This window comes from Carettochelys insculpta, chromosome 5 (genome assembly GCF_033958435.1).
Source record: "Carettochelys insculpta isolate YL-2023 chromosome 5, ASM3395843v1, whole genome shotgun sequence".
Lineage (NCBI taxonomy): Eukaryota > Metazoa > Chordata > Testudines > Carettochelyidae > Carettochelys > Carettochelys insculpta.
In genome coordinates this window covers 117647104-117663391 of record NC_134141.1, presented here as the reverse complement: position 1 = coordinate 117663391, position 16288 = coordinate 117647104, and positions in this window count along the sequence as shown.

The following is a 16288-nucleotide window of genomic DNA, read 5'->3' as shown; positions in this document are numbered from 1 at the left end:
TGACAGAGGTTTAAATTGAAAATGCTTAATTTCTTTGGCATCCAAAACAAAAAGACTTTTGGACATGGTAACTGACTTGACATAACAATGAAATTATAAAACAAAGCAATATATTGTGGAGATAGCCAGGCAAGATTAGAATTAAAACCCTTGAGATTTCAATACTTGTACAGAGGATAAAATGCACAACTTTCACTAACAACAATAGAAAAGTTGTATCGAATGGTCTTTTCTCTCTGCTGAAAAGGGTAGGAGATATGGGGTGGGTCATTTGGGGCATGTTTGTTTCTCCCCTTATCTATCACTATTCCTAATTTTACACTTTTTGGACCCACTGATTCTGACAATATTGACACAGGTGAAAGTATCCCAGCACTGTGCCAGGTTGCACATTGTGCTAGCTATATAGTCGGAGTCTTTATAAGACTAACACAGAATGAGTGAAACAGAGTTCCTTTATGAGTTCGCTAGGAGAATTTCAATCTTCATTTGAATCAAATGGCAACCCTGTTCAGCAAAAGAAATTTGCTGTATAAGAAAGCTGGCAAAGGTTAAAAAAAGTTCAGCTAATACTGAAACTGCAGCATCCTGAATTTACTCGTATTTTTCCTGATACATGCTTTTACTGGGTTGAGTTCCTGTTTTCTATTTCCTGCAATGTGAAGGGCATAAATTGCTACGCAAGCAGAAAATAATGTTCTCAGATAGACTAATTGGCCCATTTATCTATAATACTATAATATGGTGGAAGATCAAGAAGAAAAACAAGTGCATTAATCAGTGAATGTCAGCTCCTAGGGGTGTAAAAGGTGTCATCAACTTAGTACTAGTTTTGCTGACTCATACAAACATCTATACTTGGCCACATTCATTTTCTTAAAGCTGCTGAAAGGGGATAAGAAGGAAACAAAATCACTGGAGCAATATAGTCCAAATTTGCATGTCTTCTGTGGAAAAGATGACAGTAATGGGCAGGAAATAGGCCATGTAATAAACCAATCATGTTCACAAACATAGAAGGGCTAGAATATTTTCACAGCAGTTATTGTTGCCCTATGCTGTATCACTACAGCAGTAATAGTGTCAGGTGAAATTAGTGGTTGCGTTGAAAGCCATTAATCTCTGTGTATGATAGAAACTATTTCAATTCAGGGGTGTGGGACCTATGTCTCCATTTAATCTGCTAACTGGATTTTTAGTGGCTTAACAGCAGTACTGACCAGCCAGCCATTGCCAGGTTCTTTTTGACCTCCCTGAGTTGATGACAACTTTTACGTTCAAGGGAGCTGACATTCATAGCTTAATAAACCCTTTTTTCCACTTTTCCACCAGATTTTAGCGTTATAGATAAATGGTCCAATTAATCTATTTAAGAACATTATTTTCTGCTTGCACAGCAATTTATGTAACTGATTGCACGCAGCAGCAAACATGAATACAAACCATTAAAAGCGCATGTCAGGAAAAACCCTTGCAAATTCAGAATGCTGCAGGCTCAGCTAATTTTAGCTGAACATTTTTAACCTTTGCTTCCTTTCTTAAACAGTAAATTTCCTCTTGCGGAACTACATCACCATTTTACTTAAATGAAGATTGAAATTGTCCCAGTGAATTCATAAAGGAACTCCTGGTCTCAGTCATTTTATATTTGTATTGTAAAGATTCCTATTAGCTAACTAGTACAATATGCAACCTGGTACCATGTTGAGATATTTTCACTTATTTCAGTATTTTCAGAATCAGCAGATCCCAAAGTAGAAAATAAGGAATAGTGATAGATGAGAGGTAAAATAAAAACCAAAAAACCCTCCCTTTTCAGTGGAGTGAGAGGAGCATAAGCCATGACTTTTCTGTTGTAACTAGAAGTTGTGCATTTTATCCTCTATACAAATGTTGAAATCTCAAGGATTTTCATTCTATCCCTGCTTGGGTATTTATCAGATCACAACATTATTCAGTAATAAACTTAATTAAAGTTTAGCTTTAGAAAGTGCCACGCACAAAGTGGTCCAAAACTGGACAGGGTCATGAAGGATCCAGCTAGGCTCAATATGGGGAAAAGTCTCATGCATGTTCATGCCTGCATTTCTCGGATAGGTGGTCCACATGCCTGAATTTTCTTGTTTCTCAGAAAGGAAGTCTATGGACACATAAAGTCAAATCATACATTGCCAAAGCAGAAAGGAGGAGAAGCGATTGGGGGCAATGGTGGCGGGGTCCTAGACGTCGAGAGATGTTCCAGAACTCATAAGTGGCCATGCTGGGTCAGATGAAAGGACCACTTGGCCCAGTCTCCCGTCTTCCAATAGTGGCCAATGCCAGGTGCCGTGTAGGCACTGAACGGAGCAGGTAATCACCAAGGGAACCATCCCCTGCTGCTTACTTCTGTAGCGTCCAGTTTTCAGAAATTGGAAAGTTCGCAACCCAATATGTCAGTATGTGGGGAGGTGGTACCTGAAGTGGGACAGAGTCTGGTGGCAAAACTAGGGGGAGAGGATAGACAGACTCCCCTCTGCCAGGGCAGAGCAGCACCCTACCTACCCCCTGTGCCATAACCGGGTTCTTGGGAGTCAGTTCTCATTCTCCCAGCTGAGCTGCAGCTTCTCCAGGCAGCATCAGCTTCTCTATCTGCCCTTACTGATTGAGGGGGCTGATTCCAATTACTCTAGTAACCAGACTTCTAGTGTCCTCCCAGCACTGCTGACTGGACACTGCTAGGTCCCCTTTTTGACTGGATTTTCCAGCTGAAAACCAGATACCCGGCAGCCCTACTGAAGGGTAACAGCCTTTGCTCATGCAAGAGGAAAGGGATGTACAATGGGAAGGAGGCTGGTGGGATATGTAGCCCCCAGATTTTCAGAGCCATCACAGTGAGTTTAACACATGGAAAGAGAAAGAGTCCTCACTCTCTCCTAGAGACCCCCTTCCTCTGCAAGCAAAAACAGCTTGTCCCTCTAGGTCTCCGGGGCACTAGAAGATGTCCCCTCTCCATCATTTTTTTTTTTTTTGGTTTGCTGGGAACTTTAAATAATTTTTAAAAGATAGTTTCAGGTCTGCCATAAGTGGTACCATTAGGGCTTTCCCTTGAGGTGAGGAGGGGGTGTTACTCTCATCTCAGGTGTCTTTCTCTAGTGGTGAGTGATGCTGTAGCTCTTGTCTGGAGTAAGGTGACCACCTGTCCTGATTTCCCCAGGAAGTTCTCCTTTTATTTAGGTAACTGTCCCAAGAAATCCATACATCTTCCCAGGACATCAGCACATTGTGACAGTCACTCCCTGATGGTTCCTCCCAGCTACTAGAGACCATAGCAGTGGGAGCCATGGGATAGCTCAAGAGCAGAACCGTGTCTGGGAACCAGGGGGATGCGGCAGGCCAGCAGCAATGGCAGGACAAGGGAAGCGGGCGGCTGGAGGTGCCCAGTCACTACTCCATAGCTACTGCCTGCACAGAGGTCACTGCTGGATGAGAGTGGGGTGAATCCAGCTGGCACCTCATCCTGCTTGGTGAGAGTGGTGTCTGGAGCATCCCAAGAGCAAGACTCCATGAACACTGGTGCTTCCTCCCAGGTGGGATGGGAGATAGTCCACTGGGTGGGGGGCAAGCAGTAGCCAGGGGTTATATGGGCTGGCATGTGGCTGTCCCAGTGGTTTTTACCTCAGAGTTGGCTCACTTAGTTGGTATGCAGGGCGCTGTCTCCTCGCTGTAAGCCTCACCTACCATCTAGGCATGACCGCTACCAAAAAGAAGATAAAAACAAGCAAACTAATCCTTCAGTCCACAACACAAGACAGGCTTGTGCATGTCTCACAAAGCAAATGGTAAATAGTCTTGGTGAAGGGAAGTGGAGTTCCTAACCCTGGAGTGTCTGAGGGCCCCTGGCAGAGCACCCTGGGCTCTGCCAGAATAGCAAAGGAAAGACAGTCTCTCAACTTTCCTAGGGACTTGTCAGCAGAGGCTTTTCAGCAACTTTATGGGTAAGTAACCCCTGCTCAGAGGGGCTAAGAAGCTCTGCCTCCCTCTAAGGATACCTCTACACTGTATGCAAAGGCAGGCCCTGGCTCAGGTTTGAGCTCATGCTCCCTTTCTGCCTACCCACAAACCCGTCTGACTCAGGTCAGCAAGCCCTTAGGATCTGAGTCCCAGAACATCAACATCATCATCATCATCATCATCAATAACCGTGGGCGCAGGGCCTGTTGGTGTCAGAGGATATGGGTCAGAGCCAGCATCCCACTCTGACTGTGGTCCAAGCAGCTTAGAGGCAGTTCAAGTCAGAAACCTGACCAAGAAGTCCTGCACAGTTCAGCATGGACACGTTAGCACAGCTCTGGGCCCCAGATCCAGCAACTGTAAGCGCCAGTTTAGAACATCAAGCACACAAATCCATGCGCCACAGAGCCCCATTTCCAATGCGGTGTAGACATACTCTGATACCCAGACATCCAGCACTGAGCAGGGATCCCTCCCTTGTCAGGGCCTGCCCAGCCCCACGCTTGAAAACCTTACAGGTGATTCAGGCTGAGGTGGACTGTGCCCAGGGGAGCTGTTTAACCCTTTCCTTACTGGAGTGGGGAGAACTGAAAATGAGCATTCCACGGATTTTCAGCACATCACATAGTAAAAATAGAAGTCATTTCAATCTGAGCAAGTCCATTTGTTTTGGCCACATCAAACAGCTTCGCTGAGATGGCAGCCATTTTGAAACATTAGGGACAATTCTTTAATGGACATTTTGAAAAAGATTTTTTTTTTTCGAATCAAAAGAGTTAAAACATTTCATTTAAAAACGTCAGAACATCATGGGGAGATTTTTTTTCCTGAATTTATTTTCAGGGGCTTCTTTTTGTTTTGTTTTTCTTGCCACTGAAACAATGTAGCAACACTAACACAAATCAGTCACCAATCTGCGTTCTTTACCAATGGAGATTTTTGATTGAAAACATCATTCAGGTTAAGGACCATGGTCTCCTGCACCACAGTCTCCAGGTCTTTCTTCCTTTGGGGAAGTAGCAGGGGCTGTGACCCCAGCTTGCACTGGGCACCCTTCGCATTCAACAGCGCCTGCCCTGCTCTCCTTTCAGCAAGCCATTTTGGCTGCCTGCCTACGCAGTGCCTGTGGGCATTTGACAAGGCCAAACTCAGTGGCTGCAGTCTCTGTAAATGGCTTCTTAAAAATCAGTCATCTCTCTCCCCACAAACCAACTGAAGATTTGACAGTAGCATTGCAAATCCTGGGATGAAGAGTCCAAGTGTGTTAAGGAAAGTGTTTCCTGGGCTCTGTATCACCCGTCCTTGCCTGGGCCACTGACATAGGATGGAACTGGCTCTTTAAGAGGAATTAGGCTAGAGCACCTGTGACCCAACTGATCCTATTGGGATTTGATGAGGGCGCCTAGAACCTTAATGAGGGTGAGACCCAGTAAATCAGAGCAGACTGATTCAGTCAGGAAAAGGGCAAGTGGAGCTGCCTGAGACCAGGTGATGGTCTCTAGGGGAAGCTGAAGGCAGGAGAGCACCTAGTGGAGTTTGTCAGCTGGTTTCTGCGAGCCTGAGGCCCAGGGCTGGAGGGCTGAAGACAGGAGAAATGCTGCCCGCTGACTTTGAAATCCGAGAAGGCTGAAGGTACACAAACAGCAGAGGGCTGCTGACATGTCTGGAGTCAGAGGGCTAGAGAGGGCTGTGGGAATGAAGGAGACCCTCACCGTATCTGACTTCCCAGCAGAGAAATGGTGGGGTCCCAGCTGGGAAGAGTGAGGTTACAGCCTGACTGGAGTGGCTATCTGGGCAAAAGGATCAGTGAGGACTGAAGAGCCCAGGTGAAGCAAAAGACACCAGAGTGCAGTACAGGGGATGCAGGGGGAGGTATTATCTGTCCCACGTGCCTGGGAGTGGTAAAGGGACTATGTCTGGCATTTCTGTAATAAATTGGCCAAAAGAGAGGCATGCTTAAGGAAAGTGAGCCTGATGAGAAGTTAATGCAGACGCTGAAGGATGGAAGCAGAGGTGGGTATGCTTATTCTGCTGCAGGAGGGAGCTCAAGGCTTGGCTGCCCTCTACGTCACCACCTAGGTTCCATGGCTTGGACGCAGCTGCCTCCTGAGTCCTTTCCTCTTACCTTACCCTGCACTAGCTGAGCAGAACTCACTGATACCCAGAGAACTTGATGCTTTAGCCAAATACAAGTTATAAGACTCAGAGGAGTAACTGGGTAAAATTCTATGCCCTCTGTCATACAGGAAGTCAGACTTGATAATTTAATGGTTCCTGGTGGTGTGACAGATCTACAAATCTATGCTATTGTGTGATGTCTTCTGGATGTATCTGCTTGGATTTAAAAGAATGCTGATCCCTTCCGTATTTGTCTGTACCCAGTCAGCAAAACTTCTTACAAGCTAAACCAGATTGCTGTACCCCTTTTCTGACAAACTATCCTCAATTCCTTGACTGCACTTGGGCTCATTACGAATTAAAAATGAGAAATTAAATATTTAATTGCTTTTATTGCTTCTAGTCAACAGTGGAACAGAGGGGCTCAGTATGATATCGTTTTTTTCAGGACCTTTATGCAGCACTGTTACATTCACTTGACAAAGGACTGCTTTCAAAGTTGCACACCTCAGCTGAGGGCATTTTTGGATGATTTTACAAGTTACCTAACTTTGTATGTGTTGCTAAAATCCAATTCATTGGCTCATAGTAATGCCTTAACTTGTTGTGTTGTGCCTTTATCTTCCTAATCTTTGTTCTAGATACTATCATTCAAGGTACTGGTCCGTGAAGATACCTCCCCAGGTTTTGCTAAGCCATAGAACAAATATATCTTGATTTAGACAGGTTTTTTTATCTCTGTCTGCCAAACACTGAGTTGTACTCTTGCAGGGTATTGTGGTATATAGCTCAACATGAGCGAACAGAACTCGGGTCAAAAGTGTAGGCCATTTCAGTTCTTACCACTGTTTAGCACGTGTACAGGGTGGATTATGTTAAACTAACATATAAATGTATCAGCGAGGTAGCTGTGTTAGTCTGTATCTTCCTCTTTATAACAACCTTTTACAGTATGTCATAGAGGTAGCCATGTTAGGCTGTTTCAGCAAAAACAATAAGGAGTCTTGTGACACCATAAAGACTAATAAATTTATTAGCTTTCATGGGGTTGGGGCCCACTTGGTCAGGTGCGTTAAGGGAAAGATTCAGTTGGTAGAGATTTATACATGCATGCAGAGAGGGAAGTGTTGGAATCAGCCTCATTAGCACATAAGAACATAAGAACGGCCATACCGGGTCAGACTAAAGGTCCATCTAGCCCATCTGCCGACAGTAGCCAATGCCTGGTGCCCCAGAAGAGGTGAACCGAAGACAATGATCAAGCGATTTGTCTCCTGCCATCCATCTCCCGCCTTCGACAAAAGGCTAGGCACCATACTTTACCCCTTGCTAATAGCCATCTATGGACCTAACCTCCAATATTTATCAAGCTCTTTTTTAAACTCTGTTAGAGTCCTGGCCTTCACAGCGTCCTCTGGTAAGGAGTTCCACAGGTTGACTGTGCGCTGTGTGAAGAAAAACTTTCTTTTATTAGTTTCGAACCTGCTACCCATTAATTTCATTTGGTGTCCCCTAGGTCTTATATTATGGGAACAAGTAAATAACTTTTCTGTATTCACTTTCTCCACACCATTCATGATTTTATATACCTCTATCATATCGCCCCTCAGTCTCCTCTTTTCTAGACTGAAAAGTCCCCATCTCTCTAGCCTCTCCTCATATGGGACCCGTTCCAAACCCTTAATCACTTGAGTTGCCCTTTTCTGAACCTTTTCTAATGCCAATATATCTTTTTTGAGGTGAGGAGACCTCAGAGCACAGAGAGGTGGAGTGAGTGTGCCCCACTGAGCATGCTCCGTTTTCCCATGGCTCCCACCACTGTGGAAAGAAAGAAGGGGCTGGACTGCTGTTGCCATCCCACACCACATCCCAGAGGCCACATCCCTTAGGGGAGAGGATATCATGAGGGGGAGAGGGCAGGGCAGTGATAGGAAGGGGTGAGGCTTGGGGGACAGCTCGGACATATGTCACTTGGGCCGTTGGGTTTCTCAGGCCAGATAGTGAATATGCTTTGGCCCATAGATGACCTATGGATTGGGAATTTGAAACCCCTGACCTAGATCCTGCCTGATTCCCTGAGCGACAGATGGAGTGTGCCATATACTGAGCAGAGAGGTTGATCAAACTACAGAAGGCTGTGGTTAGAAAGGAGGCAAGCAGCAGAGGTGCATCTGCCAGGAGGAGTCTGATAGCTGAACAAGACTGGGTAACGACCTCAGGGTCCTCTGAAAGGACAGGACTCTGAAGTGGTGTAGCTGGAGGGGGAGAACGTGTCTACGGCCAGCGTAAAAAAAGGTGGGAGAAACTGACACAAGGATCTGCATTAACCCAGCTAGGCCAAGAAGCAGCATGTTGGGGAGGCAACTTTGCTCACTTGCAGGGACTGCCACGGAGAAAACAGTGAAAAGCAATGAAAACAGAAGAATTCATGGGGCCTGATATTTATTATTTTTAAGCATGGCAGCATCTCAAATTCCCAGTCATGGACCAAGACTCCATTGTGCTGGGCGCTGTGAAAACACAATACAAAGTCAGACCCTGCCACCAGTGAGATTGCGACTGACTGGAAGGCAAGAGACAACCAGTGGCCTCGAACAGACCTGGGAGCACAGGGAAATAATAATCCAATCTGTGCTAGTATGACAGGCAGCAGTCACCACTCACCAACTGCCTAACCATTGTCAAATTTTTCTGGCAAAGGAGAGATTTTTAAGAGCAGAAAGGAGGAACGCCCATTAACTTCATAGGAGTTATTGGTATACTGCCTAAGGTGAACCGGACGGTTGGCGTCACTGTCCAAATGACTTAGGTGGTTGGATTCTTCACAGAGCATCATGTATCAATGTAGAGCGCAATAGCAACAGCTGGTGGTCCCCTCTCAAAACAGCAGGATTTATAAAACTATCGAGTTGAGCCTGTTTTAACCATTTGTCTGTAATGAACACAGGGAAACATCACTCCAGCACCTGAGTCCAGGCTGGAAGTGAGGAAAGCTGGGAGCCTATTCTCAGCTCTCTACCACTGATCTCCTGCATGACCATAGGTAAAGTCACTTACTCCCTCTGTGCCTTAGTTTCCTCATCTGTAAAAGAATGATCTGTTGTCCCATCTTTTGAGATCTACAGAGGAAAAAGTGTAAATCTCTCTAAATTATGAGTAGCATTCATTCAATAGAGAGACTTTAACCAGACAAAGCCCTGCAGGCTGATCCCAAATGCAGCAGCAGCAGCAGCTCTGGGCAGTTTTTCTTTGCTGTGATTGTTCAAAAATACATAATACAAGATGTAGGCAATTCATTTGGCTTAGCCTGATTATCATCTTCCTTTTACTGGGCTGGGCTGAATTTATTTTGCAGTCAGGCACATTTATTGCATTCATGAAGGAGCCATTTCTGAACACAAGTGGCTCATCCTTGCTCAGATTAATTCTCTTCATCTGACACAGGAATGTTCTCTGAGCCTCTTTCCAACACTTTTCAATCTGGTAGAAATTAGTTAGCCCAGCAAAGATGACTGCAAGTCCATCCAGCTCCCAGCTGTGGGTCTCAAAATGCTTCCTGGGAGTGAGCTATCAGGAGCCAGAATGCACAGACAAAACATGATTCCTGTATGGGCAGTAGTGGAAGGTAACTATAGTTAGATTTCTACAGGTCTAACAAGAATACTGTTAAAAACCTGTAGGAGTCTTGGTGAACTTTAGAGACTTAAGGACTCATCTACACTAGCCCCCTCCTTCGAAGGGAGCAAATAAATGAGCCCAATCACAGAATACCAGTAAGGTGCTGTGCTGCACATGCAGCACCTCCTTACCCCGATTCCCACCACATGAACTTCGAAGTCGCTAACTTCAAAGCGGTGGCAAGCAGTGTCGTCACAGGCACTTGGAAGTACCCATGCGACCTCAAGGTTCCCTTACTCCTGAAACGTAACCCAGAGCATCAACTCTCGGAAGGTTTGAGATAGAACAGCCAACCGTGAAGGTGGCAGGGCAATGAATTGACATGCATGATAACGGGGTGGAATTATAAAGATGGGGTATCTTAGCAGAAGGAAGGGGGGAACACAAAGAAGAGGGGAACACCCCTCTTGAATACACAGCAGGCCTGCTGATGTCGGTGTCACATATTATAAGTGGCAGAGACAGGGAGGTAGCCTTTGGCAAGAGACCAGAATGATGGCCACTGGTGAAGATGAAGAAGGTGATGGTGGAGAGGAAAATACTGTCTAACATTTTAAATTGTTCTGCAAGGGATGGTGTGAATATGGTTGTTCAGATGCACTTTCTGGGTTATTTCTTTTTGCCTTGCTGAGTTAGTGTGTGTGAATTTGCAAAATCTAATCAATTATTTGTAAATATAAATGAGTTCTTACGGAGTGAACGTTGCACCTGTGCACATCAGGGTTCCCAACCATAGAATAACTGTAATAATAATCTGACAGGGCCTGATCTGCAGACAGGAAGCTGTCAACCCTCAAAGTAATTACTGAGAATCTTTAGCTCAAACTACAGTTTATAACCATGTGCTGTTCACCAATGCCATACTAAATAATACCTTTTTTTCTCCTCTCTTGCAAAATTCACCTTGTACATCAATATAGCACCTGGCAAGATGCTGCCTTACTTATTCTATGCCTTTCTCTGGTATGGCTAGAGTAATTCAGTGTTGTAGAAAATGCTGCCCATGTATAGCAGAATCTGTAGACAAAATTCTAGGTGTAAACTACCTTAGATAGCTATAGCACAAGCAGCATTGTTGTTTATTTGCACAAATAGCTGAAACAGGCCAGATTTAACAGAACATAAGGGTTTTGCCTCTGCATTGATATATTAAAAGGGGGCCTGGCAGGATCTTTACCTGCCCTGGCAATAATTAAAATAGAACACACTGGAAAAGATTATGGTTCTGGGAAAGGGAAACAAACAACATTCAGCTCTCCACTCTAACTTTGGAAACCTTTGTGCTGTGCAGGAGGCATTGCCAGCAAAGCTGCAGGTGTGTGCACTAGCAGGGGGAAGCATTATTATTTGGGAGCACGATGTATTTATCCTAATCTGCTCTGTCATGGGGTGCTGTGACGTGTGTGCCCAGCTCTCCTCTGCTGGCCAAGAGATGCACAGTTCTTGCTGGGACTGCTGTACTACATTCACAGGGGCATAGGCAGTGAAAAGGGTTACCATGAACACCCAGAGGAGTGAGTGAATAAAGAGGTGTTTGATTAGGGGTATTCCTGGTGAGAAGAAGTGAAGGGGTGTTATACACTTGGGAGTCTTTCTGCAGGTTCTATCATCATTCAGCATGGAAAGCAGCAGGTTTCTTTCAGAGAGCTAGTAGCTACCTCCACTCTTTCCTCAGAGACTGGACCCAGATGGGCAACTGGGGGTTCCACAAAGATCTGTTTCGTCCCCCACCACTATATTTAAGGTCTATAGCTAACATATGCCCCACCTTGATAAGGCCTAAACTGCTGGTAAATTGAAACCAATGTCTATTGTATGGACTTTGTCACATTGCTTCCTTTAAGTTGCCTTTGGTCTGTCAATCTCCATCCATTTTCTCTTGTCTTATACTGAGACAGGAAGGACAAAGAGAAATGAAATAAAAATTAGACAGCCTTTATGGGTGGACCATTTTATCGCTTCTACTAATAATGCAACTCTTTGCTGTGATTTAATTCTGCAGATCCCCTATTTTGTACTATTATTTGAGAGGTTGCATATTTGCCAAAAGGTGTATTTTTTAATAGGCTACACATCATTTCAGGAAGTCAAAAATCCCATGGTTTTATGATAGAGCATGACTAGATTTTAGAGATGATATGCTGTGTTGCCACGATCTTTCATAAACCAGAGCACAAGGCTAGTATTCAGAATCAGGGAAAGATATAATGGCACCTGTCCATTCAAAAGAGGAGTGGGAAAGGAGACAAGTTGAAAATAATCATTTCCTTTTAGTTACATTTTTGGTCAAAACCCCCAAGATTTAGCAGAGCACTGATACAGATAGCACAAAACTGCTAAGCAAAATCCATGAGTCTCTGTGGAATGCTTACAAGACAAATAATGTGTCAATTTCAGAGCCGAGGACAAATGCCTAGTAAAACCCATCCCAAATATCTTACATTGGCCTACAGCTGGCCTTTGTTTATATCCCAAGAAACAATACTGAACTGCCATAGCTACAGTATTTCAGCTGTTTGACAAAGTATTAACCTTTAATAACCACAAAGCACATTCCAGGCTACAGTTTCAAAGACACCATATTGCGTAGCTTAGACTAAGCAGCGCTCTTCAAAATTTTCTTAACAAAAAAAGTTGGTGCCAATAAAAAGGACAGGTCTTGTTTCTAATATGTGAAGGGGTGGGTTCCCCTCCCAACTTCTCACTTTTCTGAAATGTAGTGTAAAAACATTGTCAACAATGTTAAACATTGTTAAACATGGCTTCCTTGACTTTTCTTCTAATTAATTTCCTTTCTGTTTGCTTGCTTGCTTGCTTGCTTGCTTGCTTGCTTGCTGATTGTTGGTGAGGGTTTCTTGCATCCTTGCTTGTTTTTTGGTTTTGCTTGTTTGCTTGTGTGTGTGTGTGTGTGTGTATGTTTTGTTTTGTTTTTGCACTGACAATTTATAGAAGTCAGTTTAGTGACAGTAGGATTTTTTTCAAAATGAGAAAAAAAATTGCACTCAAATGTTTTTGATTTCACAACTGAAAAAAAGTTTCATTTTCAAAAGGGAAAACAATTTCAACAAAAAATTCCTTGGGATATTTGGAGGAAAGAAAAATCAGTCTGTTAAAACCACAGATGTTTCAAAGCTATCCACAAAAGTTTGTTTTTAGTTTTTGGCCAGCTCCAGTAGACGGTTACAGTTTTCAGCAGTAGGATCTGGGAGTCTACAGAATCAATATTACATAGCTGGGACAAATCATATCCATGTTAACTGTACTGAAATTAATGGCATTACACCTGGCAGGAATCTGGCTCCGCAGCACACTACAACAGTAAGTAATACTTTGCCTTTCTAGAATACCTTTCAGCCAAGGATGTTTAAGCATTTTATAACTATTACAGGCCAAAATCCAAAGCTCTTTGAAGTCAATGAGAGTCTTTGCCATGACTTCAGTATGTGCTCAGACTCAACCCAACCTCTCGACAAGCACCAAAGTAGGTATGTGTAAGCAGGGGAATGGTCCCACTATTGTGGGGAACTTTCCTGGCTTCTATACTACTCCAGTGATGTGGACCAGTGAAAGCATCTGAGTCCTCGCTCTCATTTCCTTTACCCAATGGCCTCCCTGACCCTGAGGGCTCCCCTTCCACTCCTCTGAGTAGCAGAGTCATTGAAATACCAACAAGGTTGGGTCCACGTTTCCTGGGGCTGAACCCCCAACCTTGTAGTCACTTAGGGCAGGGGCTAGGGTGTCCCCACTCCAGGGTGTTCTCTTCACAGTGGATGCTTTCCTGAGCCACTGATCACCTCAAGCAGTTCAAAGTGAATACAATTTATTACACAGCAACTGATTAAAAAGAAAAGAATGAGAAAAATGAGAGAGGTTAAAAGAACACACAACCCTGGTCTGTGGCACGGGGACATCACAACCAGCAGTCTGCTGAGTGTGAGCACAGTTCACAGTCTGTTCCTCTTAAGTCCCAGGGCTGTCTCTCGGGCCCTGGCTGTGCTGCGAGGGTGGGGCTGAAGGCTGAACATCCTTGCTCAGGCAGTGACCACAGGACTTCAGGCTCTAAGTAACAGGGCCCTTTTTCCCCTTTGGAATTACAATCCCTCTCCATATCTGGCCTGCAAGGCCTCCCAGCTGTGGTGATTCCCTGCCCAGATCCTCTCCACACTATTGCTGGTCCCATCTGCTCACCACACCCAGCTGCAGAGGATGTTGAATTGCCAGCCTCCAGCTCCTTGCATTGCTTTTCTGACCCCTTTGGCTCTCTGCAGGTCTGCTTCTTAGCACAGGATCGGTGCTCTTTAGGCTGCATGGGCCTCTGGCTCTGTCACTGCAGGTCTGCCTCCCAGCACAGCTGCATTCCTTGCTGCTCTTCTTAGCCCTCTCTCCTCTTCTGCGAGAGACCCTATCAAAACCCAGTTCTCACAGCGGACAGGACCTGGCCTCCTGGTTCCCTCGTTGGGCTGCCCAGCCTGTCGCTCTGGCTGACCTGGAGTGTTGGCCTCTTTCCTTTGTCCCTGGAGGTGTCCGTCTCAGGGCCCTGGTTTCTCATGGACCCTTCCCCTTTTAGTACGGGGAGCTAGCCAACCAAAACCCCCACTGAGTTTTAGTAAGGGGCCAACATTCCCCTTACATATGGGTGACACAGTCAGCTCGTCTTGGCCACTGAGACCCACTGTACCAATACCTAATAAGACAGAGTCATTGTCCGAAAAATGTCCATCAAACAAAGAGCCTGAAGGAAAACAAACAGTCCTATCTAAAGTCACTTGCCCAAATCAATGTTGGCAGAACTGGGACCAGAATGCAGGTCTCTCAACTCATCATTCCATGTCCAGCCCTCTAGGCCATGTTGGCTCTGTGACTCAGACTATGTGATTACTCAGTCAGAACAGGCTCAGTGCTTAAAATTATGACTCTTGACTCACTTCTGGCAGCCATCACTGAAGAAGGAAGTCTTGTTTTATCAGTTCTACCCTTGTCTGAGCTTGGCACACTGTACTGCATCCTGCACAATGAAGTCCTGGCCCAAGGGTAGAGCTTATAGGTACTATGACAACACCCATAAATTATAATAAAAGTGACAGTAATAACTATGCTGTGTTGTACTGCTAATAGTCGTTTGTTGAAATATTACTGCCCTCTGGTTATATAGCTAATGATGTCTACTGTACACATTCACAATAATGTTATCTTCATGGTATCGGAACCTCTAGCAAAGTGCTCAGGGCTTTGTATAACAATACAAATCGAGACCTTCACCTTTTAAAATACAAGCACATGAAGATCAAGGTAGGGTGGGTCCGGTGTTTTGAAGGGATTGGAGAGAGAAAGAGGCTAAACACAGAGGCATCTTCAAATCCCTCCTCCAGTCTTGACAGGGAGGAAGAGGGGTTGGAGGGTCTTAGGGGAAGAAGCTACAAGGAGGAAGACTGGAAAGAGATTTATAGCTCCTCCACAGCCCATATGATTATTCTTGTGTAACCCTTCTGTTAACGCCAGATGCCTGCCAGAAGGGCCGGGTTCAACTCTTGTGGGGTTTTCCTATCAAGGATACAACCAACCGGCTCGAGCCCCCACCCAGTGGCCTGGGACAATTTCACCCCCGTGCTGGGTGCCTGTAAGGCGGTTCTCCCCCCGCTTGCAAGCACAGAGTCTGAGATAGAAATGGCTTGTTTAATGACCGTAACCTACCCCAAGGTTACAGAGACAGATGCAGTATATCTCAGCACAGAAGAGACAAACCCCCTTTACCCAGATACCATCCCCATATGCAGTAGAACCCAGTCTCTTGCTGGGGCTCTTGGCCCTTTTCCACACATGCACAGTTTCAGTGTGTACCTTCTGCGGTGCAGTCCCAAACCCAAAGCCCGCAGATACATCACCAGGGCAGTACTAGCTGTCCACTTATCTGTAGCCTCCCCTGGCGGTCACCAGCCGTCTGCCAGTCGCCGTCATCCGCCGCCGCTCCTACCGGCCGCCTGCCAGTCGCCGTCATCTGCCACTGCTCCTACTGGCCGCCCGCCGCCGCTGCTCCTACCGGCCGCCCACCGCCGCCTGCCAGTCTTGTTGTCATTCACCGGTCCTAACCCCACTGTTTGGGACCACCCTAAGGCAGAACCCAGTGATTTCAGCTCTGTGTGGCCTCAGCTGCCACTCTGTGATTTCAGCTCTTGGTATCTCTAGTGGGGGGTTTCACAAACACCCTAGTATCCAGCTCTATCTTTCAACAGGTGAGGAGGGTTAGTCAAGCCAGGCTTATAGCTATATGGCCAAGGCATAGACAGGGCCATGGCACTGAGCAAGCTGGCTCAACCAGTACCCCTCCCCTTCATTCCACAATGCTTTAAACCAGGGAGCCCTGTGTAATCAACGTCTTAACAGCTAAGGCGACTGCCCTGTCCCCCACAACAACCCAGAGCATTGGTGAGATCTCACAACTCCCACATTAAGTGTCAGCTTAAATTGTGATTTTTACAACTACATGTTTACAATAGACCAAATC